Raw genomic sequence first — 10,393 nt, 5'->3', positions numbered from 1 at the left:
TGTGGATTATTTATATTTATTTATTTGTGTATTTTATTCACATCTTATTTTTTATTATCTGTGTGTTGTTGTTGTTTCTGTGTACTGGAAGCTTGAGACGCTAAAACAAATCCCTTGTATGTGCAAACATACTTGGCAATAAAGCTCTTTCTGACTTTCTTTTTGACATAAAAATAACATTTCCTGTAAAACTGGACCCAACAGCTCAAATTATAAATCATTATTTAAGCTTACCAATGTGAATCGAGGTATGACAAGGACACAAAGAGTTTTCACAAATTTTTATGTACAGTACAAATTAATAATGCGTTCCCACAACTTATTAATTTGTTCCCTGGTTTTAATAAATGTTAGCAACCTTGTACTAACTGGATTTAATCAAAATCATTTACTCAAAACGAGGAAACAAATTAGTACAAGGTGCACTGTAAAAAGTAATGCCTAGATCTAACTTATAAAAAATGAGGCAAGTGGCTGCATTGGATGTTTTAAGTTGAATCAACTTGCAGCCTTTTTTAAGTATAATAAACACTGAAAATATAATTAATACAAACACAACAAAATCAAGTTGAGTTAAGTAATAGTGGCCATGACTGAAAAGGAAACAAATTTTTGGCCATGATATATCTGGCTATTTTTCTGTGTGTAATGTTTGGTGGACTATAGTTTTTTCTTCCTTTTTATAACCAAAACATATTTTGTAGTGCAGCTTCAAAGGAGAGACTTGTTTTATGAACATCTGTTAATTTTGATGAAAGAACTAGGCATTAAAAAAAATAATAAATGTAATAAATCAATCCTGCTTTAATTTTCATTTAGATTTTTCACTTCATCAGCTTCTTGTGCTGGATACTTCTGCTGCTTGGCCTTTCTTTTGAAAAAGCCTGACTATAAAGAAAAAGAAAATAAAACATTATACATTACGTTAACACTATTAGAGAATTATGAAAAGGCTGGTGTATTGCACCTTATAGAGGGCGGCTGTGATGAGTGAGACGATCAGCAGTCCTCCAATAACTCCTCCAATAACCTCCTTTAAGATGCTGGGTTCCTCATAGACCTCCACCTGAGTGTTGACCTTCACACGCACCAACACAATAATGTTGCTATTAGAAGCAAAATCTCACAAATTCTGATGCATAGATAGTAGTACAATGTTCAGGTAATGTCACAAAACACCTGGAAAATTATGATATTAGCTTAAGTGAATTATACGCATTACCTCGCAAACTGGCACAGAGCTAAGCGAATCGGAGAAGTAAATATATTTGTCCTCATTATAATCCAGAGATACTGTACTGACCAACTGAAAAGATGCAGACCTAATCCCAATCTATAAGAATAAATGTTGTGTATATTAGAATGGCAGAAATCTCTCATCTAATAAAGATTTCAGGCCCTGTAACTTCAGATACCTGCTCAATCCATCCAGAGCTCACATTGCTGGAGATATTATAGAACTTCCTTTCATTTCTCAACAGATTCACGTCACACCTGAAGACTGCACACACCGCCACAGAGCAATTCTGACAGAAAAACGTTACAACAGTAAAACAAGTTTATTTTGACACAATTTATATTTATATCAGATCATTTATTCAAAATTAATTTCAAATAAAAATGAAAAATGAAATGTAACTCACCAAGACATTTTTCTTTTCAAGCACTTTCAGAAAATTGATGGAGGGCTGCTCGTCTCTGTCCCTGAAGCAATCTGGAATCTTTTACAAAGCAAAATATTTTTATAACACTTAAAATGACAGTTCACCCCAAAATATTTTTGCCTACATGTCATTCCAAACTCAACTACTTTCGTCCATGGAACAAGAAGGAAATGCCTTCCATGGCAGACAATTTAAGTATTAAATGTGCAAATTTGGACTACAAAAGTCCAAAAGCACAATAATGGCACCATATAGACACTAAAGGCCTTGGTACTTGTTTGTTTCTCTTTGATTTATGTGATTTGCACACACTTTTACCTGTAAGTTTTTATTATTCCAGATGTTTTTGGTCCCCAGTTTTACAGGTACTCTAATGAAAATTGTTAAGTTTAGCTCTCTAAACTCATTTTTCACCTTAAAGACAAAAAGAAAGGAGACTGATTGATACTGACAACTGTTGTTATTTCAGTAGATGTGTGATGAAATAATGGAACACAGAATTCAGAAGCATCTTTACCTCCAATATCTGTTTCACTGGTTTTTCAAGATTACTCTTCCCACTGGTGAAATTGATGTAAATGCTGGAATCTGTATGTCTTTAGAAGAAACACCCAGTGAGAAAAGCAAAATATCAAAAGGTCCAGAAATCATACTTGTAATCATACTAAAGCAAACAGAAGCACTGACCTCAACAAGGTAACATATATAGCATGTTTTACACTGATGTTTCTCATTTTTAGCAGTTCACTGTTTTCAGAGTGATTCGCATTGCCACTGGAAATGACAGAAGTGGTATTTAGTGGTATTGGTTAGTGGTATTTTTCATGCTGATATAATTAATTTGATAGACATAGATTAAAACAATACCTGGCAACAGATGCACTGAATGTCACCTTTTGGTCAAAATGACTTTCTTTATTAATACTGTAAATAATGTCAAACACAGCCTAGAGAAAAGAGGTAAGAAGTTAAAAGCATTATAAAACATTTTAAATCAAGGATGCTTACAAAATATATTTTAATTTGTGTGTATGTGTGTCTAGATACAGTTGGGTCAAGAAGTCAGTTGTGAGACAGTGGTGAACTATAAGTGCTAAACAAATTTTTCAGTTGCTTCTACTCCTGATTCTGAAATGAAATGAAGAGTGGCAAAAGGTTTAGCCAATCAAATGGTACCTTAGTGAATATATATATATATATATATATATATATATATATATATATATATATATATATATATATATTCAATTCTGTCAAACGATTAATCGTGATTAATCGCATCCAAAATAAAAGTTTTTGTTTACATAATATATATGCGTGTACTGTGTATATTTATTATGTATATATAAATACTAAACACATGCATGTATACATTTAAGAAAAATGTGTTATGGTTATATATTAAATATTTATACATAATATATTCATATTCTTATATTTTATATTTAATGTATATTTTATGTATTTAAATGTATAAACGTAAATATTTTCAAAATATATACTGTATGTGTGTGTATTTATTTATATATACTATATATATAATATACACAATACATATACATATATTATGTAAACAAACAAAAACATATACATATACATACATATATATATATATATATATATATACACACACACACACACACACACTAAAATGTATAAATGAAATGAAATACATTTATTTTGTGCTATGGATGCTACAAATACATTTACATATATATGTACTTAATAAAAAATACCCTGCAATTGTACTTTTGGTAAACTGGTATGCTTAAATTCTGCTAAATTGGAACAACTAATTTTGTGCTTAATGCACATTAATTATGCGTAAGTAGTGCTGAGTTCCAACTAAAGACATACTAAAGTATATTTGATTATGATAAAGTGGAACTTTTGCGAGTATACCTTAAATATCTTGCATTTAAAGACTGATATAATACACAGACCATACAATCCTTATTAATAGTGATATTAATAGTGATAAAACATTTTAGGCATAATATTAAGAAATGTGCATTGTGCAATAAATAAATAATAATTTTATATCACTAGGTCTCAAGTGATATGTCAATAAATATGTTAATGGATTTGAAGTACACTTATAATGAAATAAGTGTATTTAAAATAAATGATGGCATAGTGAAAAAAAAAAAAAAACTAAGGTATTCATTGACATTTACAAATCTCTCAGAGGCTTCAGAATCTCCGGTCAATGCCTTTACAGTACGAATGATTAGAATCTGGGTCTTTCAGATATGTCATTGTAGAGGCCTTCTGGTTGAGTATTGTCTGTGTTTAGCACTCTCCTAGTGTTAGCTACTTACCAAGCCTTTCCATGTTTGTTTTGTGTTTAGTCTCCTGTATTGTTCTGTGTGTATCACTCTCCTAGTGACTTTCCTTTGCTCCTCTGAGTTTGATTGCTTCAGTCTGTTGTGCTGCTGAGAGGTTTGTGTTTGTAGCTCCGTGTACCTTCGCTTTTATTGAATCTCTACCTTACTTTCAATCCCTTTTGTCTAAAGTGATAATATATAACTTAATTCCCACCATATTTCTGGTGTTATCTTTCAAACTAATCTAACTAATTTGATCGTTCTCCTTTAAAAACCGCGAGTGCAGCTTGTTAGCCCGTTAGCTTGTCACTCGCGGTTCTATTTGCATTCTATTCGCGCCTATTATTATTTTATTTTTCCTCGCTCCGTTTTCACGAGCTCATCAAACAACAGTGGTAAGTGGTAAGTTAAGTTGGTATCATTCATCAATCACGGTGAGTAATGGCTTCTTCTCCTGCTATTGTTGTTTGCACTGTCTGCCACATGTATAGTTTATCTGTCTCTGTCAGCAGCGAGGATTCACATGTGATAAATGCAGGGAAATAGTTAGGCTGACAGAGAAGGTTTTAGAACTAGAGACACGCATCCAAACTTTAGTTGAGGACAGTAAGAATGTGAGGGCTGTAGATACTGCTTTGGATGCGACTAGCTCAGGAGTCCTGTACATTGTTCGGTTTCGGTTGAGCCCGTGCAGCAGGGCAACTGGGTGACAGTGAGGCGGCATAGTCGCGGGTCAAAACACCACTCTTCCGTTCCGATCAGAACATCAAACAGGTTCTCCCACTCGGTGATGCACCCACTGAGAAACCTGATGAAAGTGCTCTAGTTATTGGCGATTCTATTATGCGGAACGTGAAAATAGAGACACCAGCCACCATAGTCCATTGTTTACCAGGAGCCAGCGCCTGACATCTTGGCAAATTTAAAAGTGCTGACTAATGCTAAACGTAAATTCAGTAAGATTGTTATGCACGTCGGCGCTAATGATGTTCGACTTCGCCAGTCGGAGATCACCAAAAATAATGTTAAAGAGGTGTGTGAACTTGCAAGTACGATGTCAGACACTGTAATATGCTCTGGTCCGCTCCTGCTTACCGGGGTGATGAGATTCATAGCAGACTGTCGTCACTTAATGGCTGGATGTCTAAGTGGTGCCCGCAAAATAACATAGGCTTTATAGACAATTGGAAGAATTTTTGGGGCAGACCTGACCTGTTGAAAAGAGATGGTGTTCATCCCTCCTGGGGTGGTGCCGCTCTTCTCTCTAGAAATATGGCACATAGTCTTAGAGTTTGTACTTGACTAACTGGAGCCCAGGTCAGGAAGCAGACAGACTGGCTAAACCGATCGTCTGCTAGCCGCCTCACGTCACCAAAGTCAGTTAACTCTCAGCACATAGAATCTTTTCATCTAGATATCACACTATAGAGACTGTGTCTGTTCCCGAACTAGAAAATACAGAAAACATCCAAACCAAAGTAATAGTAACAATTTAATTGATGTTCAACAAATAAAAACGATATAATACAGATAAACACATGATAAAGCTTGGCTTATTAAATATTAGATCCCTTTCTTCAAAAGCACTTTTTGTAAATGATATGTTCACTGACCATAAACTAGATGTGCTTTGTCTGACAGAAACCTGGCTAAAACAAGATGATTACATTACTTTAAATGAGTCTACACCCCAAGATTACTGTTACAAACATGAACCGTCCAAAAGGTAAAGGGGAGGTGTTGCTACAATTTATAGAAATATTTTCAGTATCTCTCAGAGGTTGGGTTTCAAGTATAATTCGTTCAAGTAATGGTGCTTCATATAACGTTATCCAAAGAAACAAGTGTTAATGATAAATCCCTGTGATGTTTGTACTGGCTACTGTATACAGGCCACCAGGGCACCATACAGACTTTATTAAAGAATTTTCTGATCTTCTATCGGAGTTAGTGCTGACTGCAGATAAAGTCCTAATCGTTGGTGATTTTAATATCCATGTTGATAATGACAGAGATTCGTTGGGATCAGTATTTATAGACATTCTAAACTCAATTAGTGTTAAACAACACGTGTCAGGACCTACTCATTGTCGAAATCATACTCTAGATTTAATACTGTCACATGGAATTGATGTCAGTGGCGTTGAAATTTTGCAGCAGAGCGATGATATCTCAGATCATTATCTAGTCTCCTGTATATTCTATATAGCTAAAGCTGTAAAGCCAACTTCTTGTTACAAATATGGTAGAACCATTACCTCTACCACAAAAGACTTTATAAATAATCTTCCTGACTTATCTCAGTTCCTAGCATATCCAATAGCTCAGAACAACTTGATGATGTAACAGGAACTATGGACTCTCTCTTTTCTAGCACTTTAGATGCGGTTGCTCCTTTACGCTTAAGGAAGATTAAGGATAAGAGTCCAACACTGTGGTATAATGAGCACACTCGCCCTAAAGAGAGCAGCCCGGAAAATGGAGCGCAGCTGGAGGAAAACTAAATTAGAGGTATTTCGTTTAGCTTGACGGAAAGTACCCTATCCTACAGAAAAGCATTAAAACTGCTAGATCTGATTACTTTTCGTCTCTTCTAGAAGAAAACAAACATAACCCCGGTATTTATTCAATACAGTAACTAAATTAACGAAAAATCAAGCATCAACAGGTGTTGGCATTTCCCAAGAGCATAGCAGTAATGACTTTATGAACTACTTCACTTCCAAGATCGATACTATCAGAGATAAAATTGTATCCCTGCAGCCGTCAGCTACAGTATCGCATCAGATAGCGCACTATAGACCCCTGAGGAACAATTCCACTCATTCTCTACTGTGGGAGAGGAAGAATTGTATAAACTTGTTAAATCATCTAAACCAACAACATGTATGTTAGACCCGATTCCATCTAAACTACTAAAAGAGCTGCTTCCAGAAGTCATAGATCCTCTTTTGGCTATTATTAATTCATCATTGTCATTAGGATATGTCCCCAAAACCTTCAAATTGGCTGTTATTAAGCCTCTCATTAAAAAACCACAACTTGACCCCAAAGATCTAGTTAATTACAGACCGATCTCAAATCTCCCTTTTCTGTCAAAGATACTAGAAAAGGTAGTATCCTCACAATTATATTCCTTCCTAGAGAAAAATGATATCTGTGAGGAATTCCAGTCAGGATTTAGATCGTATCATAGTACTGAGACTGCTCTCATTAGAGTTACAAATGACCTGCTTCTATCATCTGATCGTGGTTGTATCTCTTTATTAGTTCTACTGGATCTTAGCGCTGCGTTCGACACTATCGACCACAACATTCTTTTGAATAGACTACAAAACTTTGTTGGCATTAGTGGAAGCGCCTTAGCATGGTTCAAATCGTACTTATCTGACCGCCATCAGTTCGTAGCAGTGAATGAAGAGGTATCATATCGATCACAAGTGCAGTATGGAGTACCTCAAGGCTCAGTACTAGGGCCGTTACTTTTCACGCTCTATATGTTACCCTTGGGAGATATTATCAGGAGACATGGTGTTAGCTTTCACTGTTATGCTGATGATACTCAGCTCTATATTTCTTCGGCCCGGTGAAACACACCAAATTGAGAAACTAACGGAATGCATAGTCGATATAAAAACTGGATGACGAGTAATTTTTACTGCTAAATTCTGAAAAACAGAGGTGTTAATTATCGGACCTAAAACCCCACATGTAATAACCTAGAACATTATCTAACACTTGACGGCTGCTCTGTCAATTCTTCTTCATCAGTCAGGAACCTAGGTGTGCTGTTCGATAGCAATCTGTCATTTGAAAGCCATGTTTCTAGCATCTGTAAAACTGCATTTTTCATCTCAAAAGCATATCTAAATTGCGACCAATGCTCTCAACGTCAAATGCAGAAATGTTAATTCATGCGTTTATGACCTCAAGGTTAGACTATTGTAATGCTTTATTGGGTGGTTGTTCTGCACGCTTGATCAACAAACTACAGTTAGTCCAAAATGCAGCAGCTAGAGTCCTTACTAGAACCAGGAAATATGACCATATTAGCCCGGTTCTGTCAACACTGCACTGGCTCCCTATCAAGCATCGGATAGATTTTAAAATCTTGTTAATTACTTATAAAGCCCTGAATGGTTTAGCTCCTCAGTACTTGAGCGAGCTCTTATCGCATTATAGTCCTCCACGTCCGCTGCGTTCTCAAAACTCCGGCCATTTGATAATACCTAGAATATCAAAATCGACTGCGGGCGGCAGATCCTATTCCTATTTAGCACCCAAACTCTGGAACAGTCTACCTAACACTGTTCGGGAGGCAGACACACTCTGTCAGTTTAAATCTAGATTAAAGACCCATCTCTTTAGCCTGGCGTACACATAACACATTAATACGCTTCTATTATTCAAATCCGTTAAAGTTGTTAGGCTGCATTAATTAGATCCACGGAACCGGGAACACTCCCCATAACACACGATGTACTCGTTACATCGTAAGTTGAATGGCATCTACGCTAATATTTGTCTGTTTCTTTCCTAGTCTGTTTCTCAGTCCGTATCCGATCAGATGGTGGATCAGCACCAAGAGATGATGTCTACAGCCCTGATCGTCAGCGGAGACAAGGACACCCAGATGACCCCCAGAGATATATCCCCAGATATATCAACCAAAAATAACAAAATAACTAAAATATAATAAAATACCTAACTACATAATACTACTATTGTTAGAAATTGCAACAAAATTAAAATAGAAATATAAACTTTTGAACTGCGGGTTTCGTCTGGTCAGAGGAGAACTGGCCCCGACTGAGCCTGGTTTCTCCCAAGGTTTTTCTCCATTCTGTCTCAGAGGAGTTTTGGTTCCTTGCCGCTGTCGCCTCTGGCTTGCTCAGTTGGGGATACTTAATTTCTAGCGATTATAGCCGATTTGATTGCACAGATACTATTTAAACTAAACTGAGCTAGACAATGACATCTCTGAATTCAATAATGAAATGCCTTTAACTGAAAATTGAAAATTGAGTGTTTAATCTTATCATTATACATTACTGACACTCTATCCTCCAATTTGATACTGTTAAGTGCTTTGACACAATCTGTATTGTAAAAGCGCTATATAAATAAAGGTGACTTGACTTGACTTCTGGCAAACCTTGAGTTACTCAATCACGCATTATCGCTAAAATGTATTTCCAAGTTCCAAGTACATTTTGAACCCCATATTTGGTCTCAGACATTTAGATGTCTCTGTATCCATTTGTGTGTCTGTTCACACAGATTTTGACTCACAGAAGCGTTTCCTGGGAATAGAGGTTTGTTGACCTCACAGATGGTCTCCTCTGATGAAATTCCTTGCATGCCATCAATAGAACGGCAATTCACTCTGCCCTGCTCAAACAGAAAAAATGGGTTTCTTGATCATAAATACTGTAAAATCCTTTTCAAAATATCCAAATGGATGGATATTCCTTTTAAAAACATTTTTATGCACTTAAACTACTAAACTTGCTTTCCATAATGTTAAACAATGAGCTATACTTGATGTATTTAACCCCACATGCCATGAACATCATCCTGTCTCACCACTCGAGGCATAATTCTCCTGTAGGAAAGTCCAAAAGGGTAGTTGAGGGTGAAGTGAGTGTTGTATGAGTTTTCTCCTCTGTTTTCTACAAACACTGTCACATTGATCTCATGCATGATCCCAACCTCTATGTTAGCAGATCTGGATCAGAGAAACAAAAGAGACACATTGTTAAATTTCACCAATTTTAGATCAAAACCAAATGACCATCCAACCAACGGCAGGCTGGGGGAGCATTCAAGATGCAGAAATGAACAAACTTCACCATTCACTTACCCAAAGCTGAAGTCCATTTTGAGGTTGTCAACACAAAGGTTGTCTGATCCACAGTTCATCTCATAATCTAACTGTAATATGATGAAAAATGCACATATTTTCTCACATACTGTACATTTGATTGCACCATTTACACTTTAGGACAATTTAGGTTTAAATTTGAGACTCTTACCATCCACAATGTAGTGTTCTTCACCCATGGTAAGAGAACAGGCTGTAAGTTTTCCAGACTTTGGGAGGGCAGACCCTCAAAAGTGAATACTAATTCATTAAGCAGTGGGTCGAGATAATCCTCTGTACAAGCCTGGACAAGACAAGAAATTTAATAAATTAAAGGATTTTTACCCCATTCACAATGAGGTATTGTTTCTCATAAAAATCTATTTTTATTTCTTGCTACTGCCAACAGATCCACCAACATGCTGCTGTGAGCGTGAGCAATATGCTGCTGCTGCATCAGTAGGCATACATAATTCCTGTAGCAGATCTAGACAGGTGGAGCTGGGGGAGGTGGAGGGTTTCAGACAAAATCTGATAGC

General features: G+C 36.2%; 1 pseudogene; it reads right to left on the bottom strand.

Moving 5' to 3' along the window:
- Positions 1–292: 292 nt before the first annotated feature.
- Positions 293–10,393, bottom strand: part of LOC131551562 (integrin alpha-X-like) — a 38,333-nt pseudogene continuing 28,232 nt past the window's right edge.

This window comes from Onychostoma macrolepis, chromosome 12 (assembly GCF_012432095.1).
Source record: "Onychostoma macrolepis isolate SWU-2019 chromosome 12, ASM1243209v1, whole genome shotgun sequence".
Lineage (NCBI taxonomy): Eukaryota > Metazoa > Chordata > Actinopteri > Cypriniformes > Cyprinidae > Onychostoma > Onychostoma macrolepis.
The sequence above is the reverse complement of the archived record's forward strand: the minus strand, read 5'-3'. Positions and strand labels throughout refer to the sequence as shown.